Source organism: Amphiura filiformis, chromosome 15, assembly GCF_039555335.1.
Source record: "Amphiura filiformis chromosome 15, Afil_fr2py, whole genome shotgun sequence".
Lineage (NCBI taxonomy): Eukaryota > Metazoa > Echinodermata > Ophiuroidea > Amphilepidida > Amphiuridae > Amphiura > Amphiura filiformis.
The window spans coordinates 2,873,147-2,894,819 of record NC_092642.1 but is presented as its reverse complement, the minus strand read 5'-3'; the positions used below and the strand labels follow the sequence as shown (position 1 = coordinate 2,894,819).

The 21,673-nt window shown below is 36.6% G+C and overlaps 1 protein-coding gene across 1 annotated transcript in view; it reads left to right on the top strand.

The window, feature by feature from the left end:
* Positions 1–3,020: 3,020 nt before the first annotated feature.
* LOC140171148 (uncharacterized) overlaps positions 3,021–21,673 on the top strand; it is a 62,711-nt gene continuing 44,058 nt past the window's right edge. Inside the window, 1 exon segment of the mRNA XM_072194334.1 lies at positions 3,021–3,102. The gene's annotated coding sequence lies outside the window, so the exon portion shown is untranslated.

Here is a 21,673-nt window from a genome sequence, read left to right as displayed (position 1 = left end):
TTCATTAATATATTGTTTATTTGTTTGTTCATTTATTTACTTGTTTATAGCTACTTCGGAGTGGTGTAAATCGTTGTCATTTAATAAATTAATTGATAACTGCTGCTTGCTTGCTTATTTATTTATTTATTTATTTATTTATTTATTTATTTATTTATTTATTTATTTATTTATTATTTATTTTATTTATTTATTGATGATTATACATTTGCTTGTTTATTTATTTGTTCTATTATTTATTTGTACATCGCTCGCATCTCAATAAAAACATAATTGAATAATTAATCAAGCAAGAAATAAACAAGCAAGCGAGTGATCAAACGCTAACGCGATCAAACGCGACCAACCAGTCCATCAATATATCAATAATCAATCAATCAATCAATCAATCATCATTTCATCAATCGCTCACACACTCACCCAATCAAAAACTTAATTAATAATCAATTATCAAGGAGGCTCTATAACTCCATAACTCAAGCAATCAATCAACGCAATCGATAAATCATCGAGTTGAGTGCATCTAGTGTGAACATGTGGTGAGTAAGTTTGTGAGTCATAAGGAATGAGCTAGTGAGTGAGCAAGAGAGTATTAAGAGGGGGTAGGTGATAAGAGGTGAGTGAGGGAGGGATGAAGGGGTGAGTGGGGGTGAGTGAGCGGGGGAGGAGGGAGGGAATGAAAGAGAGAAGGGAGGGACAAGTGAATGAGTAAGTGATGAGAAGAGGTGGAGCGAGCGAGTGAGTGTGTGAGTGAGTGAGTGGTGAGTAAGTGAGTGAGTGAGTGAGTGGGTGGGTGATACTGGAGTGAGTGAGTGAGTGGTGAGTGAGTGATGGTGGAGGGTGGGTGGGTGATGGTGGAGTGAGTGGTGAGTGGGTGTGTGAGTGAGTGAGTGATGGTGGAGGGTGTGTGAGTGGGTGGGTGATGGTGGAGTGGTGAGTGAGTGAGTGAGGGGGTGTGAGTGAGTGAGTGATGGTGGAGTGGGGGTGTGTGTGAGTGGGTGGGTGATGGTGGAGTGAGTGAGTGGTGAGTGAGTGGTGAATGAGTGAGTAAGTGAGTGAGTGGGGGAGTGAGTGAGGGGAAGTGACGGCGAGTGAGAGAGAGTGAGTGAGAGGGAGGGAGGGATGAGTGAGTGATGAACTGAGTGATGAGTGAGTGATGTTTAGAGGGGGTGAGTAAGAGGTGCGTGAGTGAGTAATGAGAGGGGTGAGTAAGAGGTGAGTAAGTGAGAGGGGTGAGTAAGAGGCGTGAGTGAGTGATGAGAGGGGTGAGTAAGTGATGGATGAGTGAGTCTTGCAATATGTTTGCTTGTTTGACAGATGTGATTTTATAATTGATTGATCGATTAATTAATTAATTGAATTATTCAATACTTGCTTGATTGCTCGCTTGCTTGCTTGATTCATATAGTTCGAGATGTGATAGGTGATTGAACAAAATATAATAGTTCAAATAAATAAATACATAAATAAATAAATAAATGTAGGATAAGATCCAATAACTGAAGGAAAATAAATAAATAAATAAATAAATAAATAAATAAATAAATAAATAAATAAATAAATAAATAAATAAATAAATAAATAAATAAATAAATAAATAAATACACGCACAAACAAATAAATAGATACAATGTACATAAGTACCATAAGTATACCCAGTGGGCACAGGTTAGGATTTCGACGTTGAATCAACGTTGATACAACGTCGAAGTTTCAACCTAACCTGATTTCAACCTAGAGGTTAGTTGAAATCGGGTTGAAATTTCAACGTTGATACAACGTTGAAATTTCAACCTGATTTCAACCATGTTTCAACTAACCTCTAGGTTGAAATCGGGTTGAAATCAGGTTGAAGTCCATCAGGTTGAGGTCCATTTGCAAATACAACGTGATTTCAACCTGATTTCAACGTCGAAATTTCAACCTGATTTCAACGTGATTTCAACGTCAGTTGTGCCCACTGGGATAGGCATAGGCCCTATAAATTAAATAAATAAATAAATAAATAAATAAATTAATTAATAAACATTTAATAATTAATTGATAGATACATAAGTACCATAAGTATAGGCATAGGCCCTATAAATTAAATAAATTAATAAATAAATAAATTAATAAATACATTAATTAATTAATTAACATTTAATAATTAATTGATAGATATATAAGTACCATAAGTATAGGCACAGGCCCTATAAATTAAATAAATAAATAAATAAATTAATTAATAAATAGATAAATTAATTAATTAATTAATCAATTAATTGATTAATTAATAAACATTTAATAAATTGATAGATACATAAGTACCAAAAGTATAGGCATAGGCCCTATAAATTAAATAAATAAATAAATAGATAAATTAATAAATAAATAAATAAATTAATTAATTAACATTTAATAATTAATTGATAGATACAAAACAAACAAACAAATAAATAAATAAATAAATACACAAACAAACAAATAAATAGATACATAAGTACCATAAGTATAGGCATAGGCCTAGTATAAATAAAATAAATTAATTAATTAATTAATCAACATTTAATAATTAATTGATAGATACATTGTAAATAAATAAATTAATTAATTAATTAATTAATTAATAAACATTTAATAAATAATTGATAGATACATAATAAATAAATAAATAAATACACACACAAACAAATAAATAGATTCATAAGTACCATAAGTATAGGCATAGGCCTAATATAAATTAAATAAATTAATTAATTAATTAACATTTAATAATTAATTGATAGATACATAGTAAATAAATAAATAAATAAATAAATAAATAAATAAATAAATAAATAAATAAATAAATAAATAAATAAATAAATAAATAAATAAATAAATAAATAAATAAATGTAGGTCTAGGTCTAGGCCCTATAATTAATAAAATAAATATATATTAAGAGTTTCCTCCCGCAGATACTCGAAAACCTGTTATGTACGTCATCGGATTAATTATTCATGAAGTCGGTCCGGCGGTTGGAAATCAGCGATTACCGTTATGAGTAATCGTAGCCGAAAGAAACAAAGTCAGGACTTACTTGGGATCTAAACTCTTGCCCGGTTTCTGGTGATTTTTGGTAAGTACTGTACATAAATTAATAGAAATAATCTTTATTGTATATTGCTTGAATATTTCATCAACGTCCTAGAATTGCGGGGCTGACTGTCACTGACACTAAAATAAATGATCACGGATTGCTGAGCTGTAATGTTTTGTTGTGTGTATAATGTTGACCACTGGCACTGACCATCACTTGATGATCGACCCGCATTCGATATCACACACAGACCATTTTTCTTCTTCAAATGTAATAATCTATAGTACAACAAGTCATCAAGAATTGTAGAGTTGATTTTAGGTAACATACTCTAGCTGAAAGGTAAAATAAAACTTGTCTCGACATGGTCTTGTGATATGATGTCAATATTGTAATTGACTGTTCAAATTGATGTCCTGAAATTTCTAATATATGTCTAACAGTAACTACATGTAGAAGTAGCAACTAACATTTCATTTAATTTCCTTTTATTCGCCAGAAAAACATTATAAAATACATATATTGCACATTTATAAGCACTAGTCTACATCAAAAATAATTAGATATTTAAAAACGATTATATGATTGCCTAATGAATGATACATGATGTACCGTTAGTGCCGTACTATTACGCTATGTTTTAGATTTGAGAAGGATGTCGGTATTTACATCCGCTGTTTTACACGTTATTTTCACCCTTTTATGACCGTCTAAAATTCCCTTTGTGAACCTACAGGTGATAACCACTTACTTCTCACTCTATTGCAATACTTCAGGTTTCTCGATGTGCACTGAAAAAAGTGAAATTTCTTGGCCCTTTCTTGCGAGTCAGTTGGAGAGTTCCATACCCACGTTGTCCTGTCAAAATTGATCATGGTTGACCCGGTATGACCTGTGTCATCTTGCAAAGGATATGGTTCATTCCATTATTTCTTGAGGGGGAAATTCCACCCGCGTCACCAGGCGGTGATGGAAGCGATATCGCTAATTTTGAGGTCGCCATTGGATTAAAAAAAAAACACATATTCATGAAATCTTCATAAACAATTCTAAATTTGTTATGTGGTGTCAAAGCAAAATTATCTTACTCTAAAACCGTCGGGGTACGACCGTGTACCACACTGCAAGTATGTTAATTTTCATAACCGTGTATTTTGAACGGGGCTGTCAGCCATGTATATTCGCCAGCCTCGTACGTCACGTGTTGCGCTTCCTATGCCGCCTGATGAAATGGTCAGCACGTCCATCAATGTGATAGAAAACACCCCTATTTGAGAAATGGATGATCAATATGCATTACGTATGAGGTCAACTCAATCAATTAACCTTTAAGGTCAGCCATTTTGCATTTAAAAATAAACAGGCAAGACACGACGAGATTGTGCTCAAGACGTGACTACAAATTGGGTTTTTTTAACGAATGCAGAACGGCTTTTTACGTCGATTGCACACCCAAACCTTGTACTGTATACAAGCAACAATTTGGAGAGCTCATATATGCAGGTGAGACAAATTAAACTCAAAAGTGACATCAATAACACCATGCACAAACGCAGTAGGAACACTTCAGTCGATTTTATAGTATGTATACTATAATCGACTGAATATTCGGTCTAATGTACCGTATACATGTATTTGTATACGTAGAAAGCATGGATGTGGATCAAGAAACCGTTGATCAGTTATGGTCCGCTTTTTGCGATTCAATTAATGAAACGTATGCGTCGAACAACTGAATACATGCACAACGTGTGGACCAATAGTACATACTATATATTTGTAAACATTTTAGGCCTATTAACAAAATGTATATATTTCGTACAATTGTACAAATCGTTTCTACCCTACAATATGACCTATAAAAGTTACCTGTTATCAAAGTATCCGCAAAAACTGGTCATCGCAAGTATCGTTCATGCTGAAAACTAAGCCTAGGATATTCACGCAGGGACAGGCCGAAAACCTTACCTCGATCGTAAAATCCAGCCCATGCATGTCATAAATAATTCATTATTTCATTGTGTAAATGTCAGTGATTGTGTCCATGTATTGTTATTGCACCTGTTCTAGATTTTAACTAGGCCCGTTATCGATTGTCGAAAGTATCGATAGTCGGAAAATTCATTCCAACATGTCGGTACACTCAATGGTAGTATCGATACACAAAGCGATATGGCACACAGAGAAGATTTATAAGCAGTCCCATGATACAACTGAAACATCCGGTACCGAGAACCAGTCTACTAGAAATTTCAATTGAATGAATACAGCTGTCAAAAGCTTGATGATTCACTCGCGACACTGTGTGATGAAGCATGCGTGTGCGTAACGCGAAGTGAATCAACCTTGCCAACTCACTCGTGATTGGTTAGTATTTTCATTATTGTATCCATGGTCGATGCGTTCGCGTTGTACTTTGAAATACGCGACATACTGAAATCGGTCGCATCGCGCACAGCTGTGTCCATTAAATTGAAATTTTTACTTTTAGTATACCGATTTCTTGTACTTTCAGACTTTTATTCCTCATTCAAATGTGGGTCGATAGCAACAAAAAAGAGCTCATTTGAGCAGGGTATCAATGTTCTTTTCAGGGATCATCTCAAAACGCTTATCGACCCAAGTTTTGGACATACTTTGAGTGTTTGAAAATCGCGTCTTTGCAACGGGAAGCAACAGTGAGCAATTGTGTGAAACTGATAGACTGGTTCTCAAGTACCTGGATGTTTCAGTTGTATCATGGGACTGCTTATAGTTATAAATCTTCTCTGGACCCACACCAGGAGCTAAATATTACCACTTCATTCACGCATCGTTGTTTATCGGTGATGAACAACAGTGAAACATGATTGAATCCCTAATTCAAACATCCCATGTATTGGTGGGTAGCCTGGTAGCATGTCAAATTTTAGCCCTGTGTACAGCAGCAGTATGCATTTTCCACTTCCACTCCAGCAACCCGTCCAGCGATTCAATCATCGCACTAGACTGGGTTGTAGTGACCAGGAAGAGAAAAAACAACTATGCTTCAACAGGGTACTACATGCAGGGTTCGAATTCGTTTAAAAATTTTGCATAGCAGTTTTTGGTTAATTCATCATATCGGATACTTCCGTATAAATAAGAGCAGTTGTCAAGCTGAATGTATACTCGATTGCTGGATCACCACGTGAATTCGCCTGTCGAAAACCTCTACGAGGTTGTTATAAGTATCGAGCACGCTGACTGGCTTAGCATTGTAGCAATTATCAAAGTAGGTTTGTAAACCAATCAGGTTAGACGTACTTTACTGGTGAGTCACATGGGGGTCACATTAATTAATACCGTAAAAGGCTGTCGCGTTCATTGATTGGCTTACGATTACAATGAATGGTTTTTGCAACCAATCACAATACAGGTTTATATCAGGCTGGACACATCACACGTCACTGTGTGATGTGTCCAGTTCATCGCCGAACTTACAGATAAGATGGACAGTTTAGCATAACGGCCTGTCTATTTACGCTTCCTGAAAACACTCTTGCACATAACATACAAAACCACAAATTCACTAACTTCAACTTGCACTACCGACACAATGAAAAATATTTTAATTATTACCGATCCTTCAGAATACTTGCAAATATTGGCAGTTTCATAAAATCCCGCTGCTGAAAATCGTAAATTCCACAATCTTCTGTCAGATCCAGGTCATTAATCACAGATGGGCGAATCTACCAGCGTGACAAGACCAGAGATAATAAAGGATGAGAGGCCACGCCGTACAAATAGCCTGATTCGCAAGCGTCGTCGCTGGTCAGATCTTCTACGGTCGTGTATGATGAGTAGAGACCATAGAGCCCTATATAGGGCTCTGTGGAAGAAACAGTTCTTAATTTTGAAGCCATGGATAATATATTCATATACGAGAACCATATTTTTGTACCAATCACAGAACAGAATTTCACCTACTCACAGCTGTCAATCATTCTTGTGAAACGTAAGCTCCGCCTAGTATCAAGGTCTTCTTCTGCGCATTGGTTGTGCGCATTAACTAGCCTCCAGCACAAATCCTGTGCACACGATGGTTGGATGGGCGGTTTACACAATAGGAACTGCGATGCATCCTAAACTGGATCGTTTCCGTGTATTCGCATTGCATGGTGGGTAATCGCCTGCCAGTTTGCGTAGCTCCACGTTCACAACAGTTTAAATTCAACACAGGTAAATCACTGTAACTGTCCTCAAACTAGCGCCAGTGTGTCTTAGGCCTGATAACGACCCCAGGTAATTTTATGCAGAAAGTTTTGTTGTGAACAGCTGCAGGTGACAATTAAACAATGAACACGGCTTGTTTATGTACATGCGTGGGGAGGCTTGTTTTGGACATGTTCCGGCGTAAAAAGTGTTGTTTTTCTTCATGAAAAATACCAGCGATGACCAGTTTTTTGCGGGCAATTTGATTTACAGGTATGTCAGTTCGTCATAGGGTAGAAATGATAGCTGTATAATTTGTATAACATACAGTTTAACATAGGCCTAAACATTTATGGGCACAAATCGACCTTCCGTATTATGCAAAAGTATGTGGATGTGGCAGGCATAATACGGGTTATATAGCGCCGTCGGAAATTTTGCACACGTCCATGATGACGTCATGCCCCAGTGCCACGCGCGGTGCGGAGGCTGGCTTTTCTCTTGTGACGAAGTGGTATAAAGTCAGTTTCACACCTGTGATTTATGAAGCACATCATAATTTAATCTCTGAGCACATCCACAGAGCATTTGACAGATAAAAATGAAATTTGCAATTCTGATCAACAGGATTCCATTAAATGGACGATTATGTAAGTTATTCTGCAGGATCGGTAATAATTAACAGCTGGTCTGCTTTATTTGAAGTGCATTATATTGAAGTTTGTAAGTTTGTGACTTTGTATGTTTAGTGCAATTGATATTATAGGAAGCTTAAGGGGGTACTACACCCCTGTGGTAAATTTGTGACTATTTTTGCATTTTTCTCAAAAAATAATAACACAGTGGTAACAAAAGTTATGTATATTATTGGGGCAAGGAATCCAAATAATACACTGAAATTTCTGTGACTCAAGACAAGCGGTTCTGTATATATGATAGGAAATGAGGTACATGCTAGCGGTACCTTATTTCGTATCATAAATAACGAACCGCTTGCCTTGGGTCACTGAAATACCAGTGTAGTAATTGGATTCCTTGCCCCTATAATATACATAACTTTTGTTACCACTGTGTTATTAGTTTTAGAAAAAAAAGAAAAAATAGACATAAATTTATAGAGGGGTGTAGTACCCCCTTAAATTGGCTTAAATGGTACTATTGGGCAAACGTACTATTGGGCAAACGTTGGCTTTCCACAAGGCAGTGTAAAGCAGATGGCGATGCCCTTCTGGACGTTCTGGTGTTGTTTTTACTTGTACCTGAGTCCATCAGCTCTACAAAATATTTTTATTGATTTTTGATAACTACATATGTATACCAAAGTTACAGCATTTTTTTCGTCAGTCTTTCGAGTTACTGTAGTTTTGCAGAACTTGGGATCACAAAATTTAAGTAAATTAAACTGTTGATAGATACCAATATGATGCTGGTTGGATAATGTGCAATGTGGCAGCTGTATGTTGACCAGGCTATGACACGTATGTTGGATCTTATAAAATGCCAGTGCTAGTATGGAGTTGATCAGGCTTGACACAGATGTAGGTCTCCTAAAGTCTCTGAAAACAAACCATGCTGCAGCTCGCTAGACTTGTTCAATGTGAGTTACTACCAGGCTTCCTGTTAAGGCTTAAAAAATGTGCGTCCGTAATGACGCAAGTTTGCAATCAATCATACCGGGAAACACCGAGGCATGCAATTATCAGAACGGCAATCCTTGTTACTACATGTACACATGTACCCCATGTCTACACCTCATCAAATGTCGATTGTTCAAATAAAATAAAAGTGCATTGGTATGATAGTTTTTCTCATTTCCGTGTCAGTGTTGGTCAGAAACATGGTCAGAAACAGCTGCAAAAACATGCGCAAACACTGTTAATTTAAATTAGCAAATTTCGTACTTGCACTTCCGCATTTCTTTAATTAACATGCCCCCACCACTTTTTTCAACCAAGATGTTTCAAAAATGCTGATATTTCCATGCTCTCTTGTGTAGTAAGCGCACCAAGTTGCTCATTGTCGATAATAGCAGCAATAATTGACAAAAATGTGCATCGCAAACTGGGAAGTGAACCAAAAGTCAGTGTTTCTAATTCATAGTTTGTCTTTTTAGCGTGACTTTTAAGCTTACCTACCTAATGATTTGAACGGGAATTGTCGTGCTAAAAATTACCTCTAATAAACGCCCACCATTTGGAAAATGCAACGCCCCCGGGGGCATTTATTCCAGGAAATACGGTATACATGTGACATACAAAACCAATTAATTCAAAAAGAGCCAGCCACCAATCCCGAAGTACTAATACATGAGGATTGAGGATGGCTATGCTTTGCAATCTTTCACTCAGTGACACTGACACCAAGACTGGCCCCTGAAATAAGTATTTGTTGATATTCTGTGACTGTTGCCACTTGGCATTGTGTACTCTGTGTAATCAAGTGAACATCTTATTGTGACCTATATTATCACCTATATTATCACTCAAGCCTAAGTGCAGACTGATCAAAAGTTCCAAAATGTTCAAAAGTGTACCTCTTGATAAGATAATGTACATGTTGCTATTTATTTAATTTGTGAAATTAGCATCCTCATTTTTTGGGTATGGTTCAATAGATATCTAAACAATTAGTGGGTTTTTATCGGGTTCGCCGTCGGACAAGTTTAGAACAAGTCGGACAGTTCTAAACTTGTCCGACGGCGAACCTGCTAAAAACCCACTAATTGTTATGATTATGAATTCCCATTGTAAAAGCCTATCCCACAATTTATCTATCTAAAGGTTAATCCAACCAAATTTTTGTGTACATGTAGGCCATAGACCCTAGAAAGGAAAGGGTCTATGTGTAGGCCCTACTATAATTTGGTTCACCTCAAGTTCTGTAGTGAGTAGTGACGTCAGTGCTTTTTCGCGATTGCGTCGCAAGCGTGCCGACAAATCGCTCTTGTGCGTGTGAGTGTACACTTTGCGTGATTAACTTGGCGCGCACGATTCCCGGCTTAGGCCAACGAAATACGCACATACGTCACTACCAAACTTGAGGTGAACCAAATTATACACTACAGATAAATCAACAAGAAGAAGCAAGTTGATTACCCGGTTGGTTATCCCAGAGAAGATGAGAATCTTCTCTGGTTATATAATGCAAAATAAAGGTGGTTCCATCTACACTCCCGCGAAATTTCTCATTCCTCGGGTGCACAGTTCTTAACAGCGGATCATACATGTGATTTAGAGAGTAGATGCCCTCGTCACGGTTGATGGTCTGGGTGCCCCTCTTTCTGATCCAAATTGCTTCGCGTATCCTTCTGGTTTGTTTGTTAGTGTCCTTGTCAGTTATGTTTGCCCCCTCCCAATTGATGACACGATTCTCTTGAGCTACGTGGTCCGTAATGGCCGATTTATGCTGTTCGGAAACAGATTCTTGTCTTTTTGACCTTGTGTATTTGCTGTCCTTGACTTTGTCCTACGTCTTTCCTACAATGTATGCTCATTAAGTCTTGTTTGAAATTTCCTTCCCGTTTCGCCGACCGATAAGTTTTGTTGCAAGTTAGGCAAGGAATTTCATCCACACAGTCGCATGTTTGTCAGGTGTCGATCTTATCTTTCGGATGAACCAGCAACCGTTTCAACATAATTAACGAACTTTATGACTTTATACAATCCTGATGAATCTATTCCAAGATGGTTCATGAGTTGTGCAATTTTTTAGAGGGATGCAAGGGTTAAATTTCTCAATGTTATAAAATTTGTGAGGATTTTTATTTTGTTTGGGTTTACAGTATTCTAGAATTTGACAACACAGAAAATTATATACTATTGGGTCTCTTTTATGGAATTCCAGCCAGCTGCCCAATCCTAAATTGAGACCCCCCCCCCCAAAAAAAATAACCCCCAACTCTAGTGAACACCCAGGGTTCTAATAATTATGGTCCACTTTTCCCTATGTATTTTGTTAGCAAATAATAAAGGTTGTCAAAGTAAATCATATATAATATATATATGGCATGTTACACACATCACAAGAAAAATACACCAAGAATGCTGTGTATTGTTACTCGATATAATGCTCAATGGGCCGAAAAATTGGTGTGTGTGAATTTGAAGTGTTGTAGAGAAGTTTTGATTCAGTGTTTATCAATGCAATTCTGTGGTGGATTGTATTTTGTTTGTAAATATTTTCACAGCAAATCATGTTGTGGTTTCAAACAAGATTGGTTGTAATTTTGTGAGAACTCAGAAATATATACATACATTTTTCACATCATTTATTGGTCTGACATTAAAAATTAAATGCTTAGGCAACGAAAAAACCCAAGCTCTATTTTACAGGCCTGACCGACCCAAATTGAGCGTTTTGGGAGAATATTTTTTTGAAAATTTTGCAGTATTGTGGCCAATTTTTTTAAAACTCCTGTCAACCCTACATAAAAAGTTTGTCCGCCTGAAAACACATGTTTTGTCACCTTGATATAAATGGGTTATTCACATAAATTTTTGAAGTTAAAAAAGTATCTTTCTGAAAATGTAATTTATATGGTCTCAGAATCAAGGCTCAAATCATGTCATCAATTTCAGTTTTTGACACTATCATGCTGATATTAAACCTTCTCCTGAACCTTCATACATACCTGTGTACTGGGGCTAGAAAAATGGGGGTTACTCATGCATAAAATAGTTTGACCATAACAATAGGGATAATAGCCCCCTATGAAGACTGGTCAATAATTGTAATGCAACCTGTTGAGCTGTAAAAAAGACAGTGTAGTGTAACTTATTTTATTTAAGTACCGTATTGGTCCGAGTATAGACCCACCCGTTTTTTTATGTGAAAATTTTTCATAATTGGGGGGTGGGATTATACTCGAATGTCAAAAAAAATTTTTTTTTTTTTTTTTTTTTTTTAAGTTTATTTTTTCCGGTTTTGGAGTGTCCCTGGACCTAGACCTAGATGCTAGGATCATTCATGGTTGACCTAAAAAAAAAAAAAAAAAAAAAAAATTTCAAGATATTTTGTATTTTTATTATGAAAATTGATACTTTGTTTTCATGTCATACTCTATTAATGATTTCAAAATGCATTCAAATTCAATTTTTTTTACAATTTCTGAAATTTTTGAAAAATGGGGGTGGGATTATACTCGAGCGTGGGACTATACTCGGACGAATCACGGTAAGTATTTATTTTAAGTTCTTTCTCTGACCATACACTGCTAAATCTCCATTTTGCTCACTATTTATAACATTTTCAACCTTGCAAGATTTTTATATTTTTGTTGACTTTTTTAATATGCAACAGAATATTCCAGAAAAGTAGAAAAATAGGTAAAACGAACTGTTGTAGAAAGGTGAAACTTTACCAAAATAAATCAATGATGAAAGAATGCTTTACTTCTCTGAATCAGAGGAACTCACTGGCTATGCAAGGCATGTATTAAAAAAATGCAAGTCTACCTGTTTTGTTGGTTGAAGTGGTATTGCTATGCCAGATGAAATAAAAAAGTCCCTTCAAAAAGGAATGTCAAGTTGTCAACTACAAGTGTAAAGATTATCAAAGATGTGAGTTCCACGGCATATTCTGTATTCATGGAGGACCTGTGTAATATTTCTGAGGAAAAAGTCCTAAATGTAGATTGTCGCTTTTAAAAATCACTTTTCATTTAAAATAGGCCCAAAATGGGAAAATACTGATATCAGAAATACCAAAATGAGTGTTTTTTTTGGGGGGGGGGGGATTTGTAGACTAAAATAGCATACACGTTTCTATTGAGCATCCCGAATTTTTCAAGTGAAATTGTTCAACAGGGGATAGAATGACGGCTGATGGGCAATTTCTATTGGGGACTGTTATCCGGAAAATACAAGCAACCGTGGCCCGATGATCACACTTGCCGGCAAATGTCATATCTCGGTTCATTGCAAATTACTGTTTATCCTCTGCATGTGCAGTCTGTCGGAACGATGTCAGTTTCCTTTGGTGTTATCCGGATAATTTAAATTCTCCGCCATTATCCTTCTGCAAGAAGGATAAATTCCCCAGAAAAACTCTTGCCGCTATTATTTGGAGAATAGTGAAGAACGCCAGTTTCTATTGGGCAAAATTAATCTCTTAGCCGGTATATTCCGGATAATGGACCACATAGAAACATGCTGTTGTTTGTACTTTACTTGTCAAAATAAAGTGGACAATTATTGTGTGTTCAGCTGTATGTAACTCAAGTTCTAAATGCTTAAATGTTGCAATGGTAATTGGTAACTAACATTCTATATTCTATGCATTGCATCAAAACAAAATTCCAGCCAGCTTGTTGTCTGTCAGTATTGGAATTTTATCGCCAGAAAACAAATAAATCAAAGGTTACATTGATACGGAAAAAGTTAGACAAAAATTATAAGGCAAATGTTTGCTCTGTGTGTTTTTGTTTCAAATTAATACAATATATATTTACTGTTTACCTGTTACCAGGATCCCTGGTACTACTAGAATTCTAAACATTTTTTATGCATTTTACAAATGGCCAAATTTGTCACACCTTGCATTAATTCAATGCCATGATTAAACATTTTCATGCAAACAGGTGCTAGTGATGGACAAGAAATCTAATTGGGTCAAAATTATTGCAACTTACTTTGCATGAAGTGATGAAGATTGAACTTCCTTTTACAAATTCATTTTTTAGTTACTACTACTTTGTTTTTTTTTGGTTTTTTTAGTTTTATGCTATAAAATCATGAAATTTTGAGAAATATTTTGAGTAAAATTTATCGTACTTGATTCGATACTTGCAATTTTTTGTAAAATTAATTCAAAATTATTTTTTTAAAGAAATCTTAAAAACAAATGAATACATTCCACATTCATTTTTGGAACTGACATAAATTATAATTTTATGTATACATGCTCTCCTTCATAGAATTGAGCACTCTTTTACATGAAAGAAGAATGCTACTTCATGTACATGTATTTAACCTTTTCTTTTATTTAGGTTTATATTAAACTTTCAAGAATCATATATATATGATACACAGTGTGGATACAAATTAAAAGCAGATTTGGCCCCCAAAAAAGTTTGTCTCAAAGCTTGCACGTGCGTTTGTAAAATCGCGCAATTTGAAGAAAAAGAAATGCAGACATTTTTTTATTTAAAAAAAATAATTCGGGCGAAAAGTCGGAAAATAAAAAAACCAAAAAAAAACCCAACTCATTTCGCATTTGTTTTCAAACCGCTTGTGAGCTTTGAGACAAACCTTTTATTTTTTTTGGCCTTTTATAGAAAGTTTTTACTTAAAAATAGATTCACTATTTTCATTATGATGTTGGTGCTAGTATTAAACCTCACAGGCCAGAGATTGTTTGTGACATTTTACACATATTCTTTTCAAAAGGATTTAAGTCTGCAAGTAGCATTTATATTATTGGTCATTTGTTAGCCATTGTTGTATTTCAGGCTTTTTCAATTCAGGTGATTGTCACAGATTTTCTCAATATGACATAAAAGGGACCCTGGATTTGAGTGGATTTACTCTTAATTCTCTCAGAACACCAATGTGAATTGGTGAAATTTTAAAAGAGCTTATATCTGAAAATTCCAGAAGACCTTGCTAAAATCCACAGTAGAATTTAACAATACAGAAATGTTCTTGTTTTTCTGTAAATTCAAGAATGTGTAGATTTGTCTGAATTTCACATATTTTGAAATGAACATAAAATATTTTGTAAAGCTGCCAACAGAATTTGACAGGAATCTATAAAATTGCCAATGATTCACCAGGCTATGCTAGTCCTTCAAGAATAACTCTCGGCTTGAGAAGTTTAAAACTGTATATCGGCCTTCGGCCTCGTTGTTCGGCTTTGCCGAGCCCCCCCCCACCATAGCCGAGGTCATTCTTGATGGACTAGGCTATGCTTGTGTGCTTAGTATCAACTTTGAATCACTAGAACTGGTATCGGATTATCTTTGAATCTCTAGAACCGGTATCGGATTATCTTTTAATCTCTAGAACCGGTATCAGTTGGGTTATCTTTGAATCTTCAGAATCGGTATTGGATTATCTTTGAATCTTTAGAACCAGTATCGGATTATCAAATATGTGAAATCAACTCATCCCTGTGCATATTAAAGGGCCACCTTTTGGAAAACTGTTGCTTCTCCTATCAATTTAGGTAGGTTCTACATGTATTGTACTAAATGTAGTAAAACAAATTTGGATTCAGAAACCTGAACTTTAGGCATGCGCGGATTTAGAGGGGGGCACAGCCGGCCCGTGCCCCCCCCCCCTTTTGGCGGATCCCAAAAATAAAATAAAAAAAGAAGAAAAGAAAGAGAAGAGAAGGAGGAAAAGAAAAGAAAGGGAAAAAAGAAAAGAAAAGAAAGAAAAAAGAAAACGGCACAACGTAAAAAGAAAGAAAAAAAAATCTTGGCCTATAGCCTAATAAATCTGTAGTGAGTATCATACACCGGGGTGGCACTCTCCAGGCGCGGATTCAGCCCCCCTCTCAAAAAAAAAAAAAAGAGGAAAAGAGAGAAGAGAAGAGAAAGAGGAAAAAAGGAGAAAAAGAGAAGAGAAAAGGAGAAGGGGAAAAGTTAAATTGCACGTATAATTAGTAGGCCCATGCCAAATAAACCGCACAGTAGCTCACAGTCTGGTATATCAAAAGTAGGCCTATATAGGCCTAATATCTAGGCCGGATTCTTTTAGGCAGTACTTGTTGATTTCTGATGGCCCGTTGATGATGCAGGGCCCGTCACATTTTGTCACCAAAGTCAGTATTAATACGGACTCCATGCTGACTTCGATCCATGCCGAATCTCCAAGTCTTATAGGCCTATTAAAGTGCCAGTGTAACATTTTACAAATTGAGTTCGGGCCCTGTTTTGTTTTAAAAAGCAATGATATACTCTCGTATAGTGTAAAACAGATGCACCAAATGGCTTCAATTGGACCTTCATTTCATAAAATTTCCAAATTTCGGGGGGAACATCAGACACCCCCTGCCTGTATAAACAACTGCCCGCTTTTTGCTTCTGTATTTCACACCCAGCACTCTGAATTTATACAATAACAGTGAAAAAAGGTGGCTTCAATTGGCCTGTCATTTCAAGAAATGTTATATTTTCGGCTTTTTTCAAACTCAAATTTTACACCATAATAGTGCCAAAATGGTCCACCAAATGGCTTCAATTAGGTTTTTATTTTGCAAATGTTTCTCATTTCTGAGGGGCATCCCCTCAGACACCCCCCCATGTCGCTAAACGTTATGGGTACATATAAAGCAAATTTTACAAAAGAGGTCAAAACTTGTCCACGAATGGCTTCAACTGGGCAGTCTTTTTGCAAATTTTAGGCTTTTTCAAACTAAAATTTTACACCATAATGTTGACAAAATGGTCCACCAAATGGCTTCACTTGGGTCTTCATTTTCCAAAAGTTTCTCACTTCTGAGGGGGGTACATCCACCCTCAGACACCCCCCTGCGTCGCGCAAGCGCTCCGGGATGACCGCTTCGCGGCCATTTATTAATTTTTTTTATTTTCAGGAGTGTGCCCCCCCTTTCTCGAAATCCTGTATCCACCCCTGACTTTAGCGTTTTTTTAATCTTATTTTGGAATCGGAATCACAACCTACTGCATATGCAATGTGTTCACAATCAGTGGAAGGCTATAGAAACCATGGTAATATATGAAGCTATATGACCCATGAATTCTCGCTCTACATGTACCTGTAAAATATCTCCAGAATGTGTGAATTAAAAAAAGACCTGTGAGATTGCCATGACAACTGCAATGAAATCCATGCTGTCATGGACATGCTGGTTGCCATCTATTTGAGGAATGCTCTATGGAGCATAGAATTCAAGACACCTGTTGCATTCAGCATGGTTAATGTCAGGGATGTAGAATTATTATGTCTTGTGTATTTCAAGTCTGTTGGGAAATAGGACACTGTTTTGCCAGTTACTCATCCATGATATGAGACTGACATAAACCATACTTGGAATATTGTGTCATTTTGATGGCCAAAATGATCAAGCACAACAATATTAACTAGTGGCAAATGGTGGTCATAGACCACAAACCTAGCTGGGGCGTGTTGGTGTTGTGGCGGTATCCGACCCCTGCAAAAGGTTCCAAAAATGTTCCCCTGGTCATGAGATTTGTTGTCACCAAGTTTGAGTCCCGTACTCCTTAGAGAGGTCCAGAAAATGGACCTTTGACCTGACCCCTGCAAAATGTTCCAAAAATGTTCCCCTGGTCATCAAGTTTGTTGTCACCGAGTTTGGGCCCCGTACCCATTACAGATGTCCAGAAAATACATTTCTAAGATTTGACCTCTGCATGACCTTTGACCTGACCCCTGCAAAATGTTCCCCTAGGCATGAGATTTGTTGTCACTAAGTTTAAGCCCATACCCCTTACAGATATATCCAGAAAATTAAATTATAAGATTCGAACCCAGATAACCTTTGACCTTACCCCTGCAAAGTGTTCCAAAATGTTTCCCAGATCATTAAGTTTGTTGTCACCAAGTTTGAACCCCGTACCCCTTGCATATGTCCAGGAAATGCATTTCTAAAATTTGACCTCTGCATGACCTTTGACCTGACCCCTGCAAAATGTTCCCCTGGTCATGAGATTTGTTGTCACTGAGTTTAATCCCCATACCCCTTACAGATGTCCAGATAAGATTTTACCCCCTTAATGACCTTTGACCCCAATTCTGTGTGCAAGATATGGGCACTGGGTAAAGCCGATGCACATGTGTAAGTGACGTCATTGTGCTATGTAATATGTGGCAGAAGAAGCATTTTGAAAGTATTTGGTTATATACCGGTAATGCCCCCTTAATGACTTTTGACCCCAATTCTGTTTGCACCCTATAGGCACTGGATATAGCCGGTACATATGTGCAAGTTACGTAATTGTAGGGTGTAACATGTAGGAGGAGAAGCATTTTGAAATTTGTTGACAGAAGAAAGAAAGAAGAATCGGATAGCATTACAGTACCTAGCTGGGGGGTGTAAACCCCCCAGCTAGGTAACAATTCATTCATTGTGCCTCTACAGGACCGTATGCAGAATTTTTTTTTTTGGGGGAGGTGCAGATGCTAAAAAAAGGGGGGGGGGTTGTGAAAAGGGGACCTTCCCAAAATATGTAGGACCAAAAACATAAAAATCCTGTTTCGCAGTTTGGAAACAACAAGTGACAACCAATTATTGGGCGACACATTGCCTACAAGAAGTTTTGACGGAATCCATTGAAGTACAAATGTAGTGAATTTTGTTCTTTCTAAATTACTTGCGTTATTTGTAATATGTGTATAATATGTAGGCCTATAGAAATGGTGAGTGTCCCATCAGACTCCCCTGCAGAGTGATGTTAGTGAAGATTTTTCATTGTTTTGAATATAATGAGGGAATATTGAATTTCAATACCCGGGTGAAGTGGATGGCTAATGTTAAATGTAGTAGGCTTAGCCTACTTTAAGTATTTTGATGCATTGACAGGCTGGCAGGCGGCATGGTGAGTGGGGGTGGGTTGGTGACCCTACAGACTTTTTATTCGACATAAAATATTTGATGTAACATATCTACGTTATTTAATCTAGTCCCATTCTATTTCCAGTAACGGTAAAGTTCTAACGAATGTTTGATGACGTAAAATCGATAATATATTTCTACCAGATATTATAAGTAACATATTATCGATTTTACATCATCACACATTCGTTATAACTTTAAAAACATTACTAGAAATGGGACTAGATTAAATAAACGTGGATATGTTACATCAAATATTTTACGTTGAATACTCAGAGTCTGTAGCGACCCTTATTATATATATCTAACATGTTTCACATTGGCTCCTAAAGGAGGATATCATTTTTTCATTCATACCATCTAAACGGAATATATTTTAGGCCTAAAATTTCAGTGGGATTATGAGAAAAATATGAGCTTCCTTCTGATGATGCTATTTTGATAGGAAAAAGTGGGGGATGCTGTTGATCAGGTCATCCATCTTTAATTCTGACCAGCTGTCTGCAAGCATGATCTTATAATGATGGCAATTCTGCATAATTTACCAGCGAAAGACATTTACTTGTGAGGGAATAGTGGTGTGGACACACACACTGGAAAGTGATTTAACATGTTGATAGTAGGCCTATACCTGTAATAGGCCTAAAATAGGTACACAGTCATTAAATCAATCCAGGAGGCTACAGACATGCCAGTGACCTTAGGTTAAGGACAATCATTGTCATCATCCACCAGGGGACACAGTATTTTGGGTATTACTGAAAACAAGTGACAAAACAACTGGTGCTGTGTGATGATGAGGAATCATTGTGTTCAAATAATTAGTAACAAGTGGTTGTAATGGCAACAACAATTTTTTACAAGGGAATGTTTTAAAACAGAACTACATGTAGTTCAACAACAACAATCAAAACGCCTGAAAATTTAGTGATTTTAACATTTTGATATGCTACAGAATGTATGATCATTCAATAGTGATTTTATTTTCAAGATGGATTTATTCCAAGAATTAGGCAAATATGAAGTCCTTCCAAATCCCATATCTCATAGATCTTGTTGGATTCCCTACAATTTGTCATCCTGATGTGGCACTGACGTCAGTGCGCAAAACATTGGGTGCAGCTTCACTCAAAAAAGTTTTCACTAAAAAAAAATGCTGGCATGCACACACACACTTATACTTTAATATAGGGTCCCAATATAGGGTCTATAAAACGGTTATAATTTTATTTTATTTTTAAAAAGTATTTAGACACAACTTTCAAATTTTTCAAGTAGCCTATATCATTATCATAGTGTGGCACGTAGCACATTAGTATTGAAATGTGTTCATTTCTTTTGACATATCAAGTCACAATTTTTAAATCAATTAATAATTGCAAATAAAGTTGAATTGAATTTATTGTATCTATCGTTTAGAAAAATCAATTAATAGGTTGATGAAGTCTTGGAGAGCCAGGACAAGCAAGGGGTACCACACAATGCACCTGTACATACAACCATCAAACATTTGACACATTAGGCAGCACATAGTGTTATCTATAGCACATATATGTGTTTTCAAATGACTTTATTCCTTCTGATATGATTGTGTCCTTGTTTGATTGCTTTACAAAAGCAGGAGTGTTAGCAAAACCCATCCCCAGTGATAGACTCATCAATACCCCATCCTTGAGACTATTCAACGACTATTGATCAATTTAGATTGTTACAAATGTTCATGTCAATAAGGAATGTTACTGCACCAACAGCGAAGGTTTAGGAACATATTTCCCTACTGTAAATAATGAAATAATTTATGTAAGTTTTCAAGGAGATCGACATCATAATCAGACTTTTTTCGTAGTGATGGGAAAAGACAATGAGTAGTATTTTTTCTAAATTTCAATCAAACTAGTGCCCCCTTCTCTGAGACCTGAGGTATTACAGAAAGAAAAAACTTAGGAACTTTTGACAGTCAGCAATTGCCTATTGCGATTGAACCAATTACCAGGAACTGGTGCCACAAGCTACACACAGTGAGAATGCGCCTACTGAAGGCACACACCGACTAGTATCCATGGTGGCACGATCCAACAAAAATTAATAGATTTGTCACAACTTTGGTTTGACACAACATGAAGGGTTTTCCTTTACTAAAATAAGCACAGCTAACTGGGTTGAATCAGAAACATATAGTATTAAAAACACCTGAGTGAATGAATTTGATAAACCGCAATTGGCGGTGTGGAATGTTGAAGGAAGTGTGGCAGCCATACTAACTCCGGTTAATTGCGTAAGTGTGAAATGATATCAAAACAATTCAAGAAAATTAAATGTTGTCCAATTTTGCCTCAATTTTAGCTGGTAACTACACTGCACTGTCCGCACAATCTTCACGAGGACATGGGGGGTAACATTGACTACCATAGGACTTGATTCAACTCTTGATTGAGACCATGGTAGATGAGTGAGTGATAAATGGAGGCATGAATGTGTAACAAGAAGTCTGCTTACTCTTTATTATGAAGGCATCTTATACAGGGACTGTCTTTTGAAATTTGCAGGAGAGCATAAAATAGCTCTTCTGGAGCCATCAAGGAGAGCTGTTTAGAGCATTAACAATAGAATGTCAGGAGAGAATGGTCAACTAAGGTTAGCTAAAAAGCACTCTCCTAAAAAGAGAGCAGCAGAATGCGAGTGCTCTCACTCTCCTCAAAAGGCAGTCCCTGCTTATACTTCTCAGCAAAGTCTTATTGCACTGGCCGAAGCCCTTATTCTGATTAGAACTAGGTCACAACAGGGTCAGGCGATGGCTCAGTTGTAAAACTGAGACATTTAAAATGAGTTAAAAAGGTGTATGATCACTGGTCCTGGACTCAATAAGAGTGACATTGCTGATGGCAAGTGTTGCGTT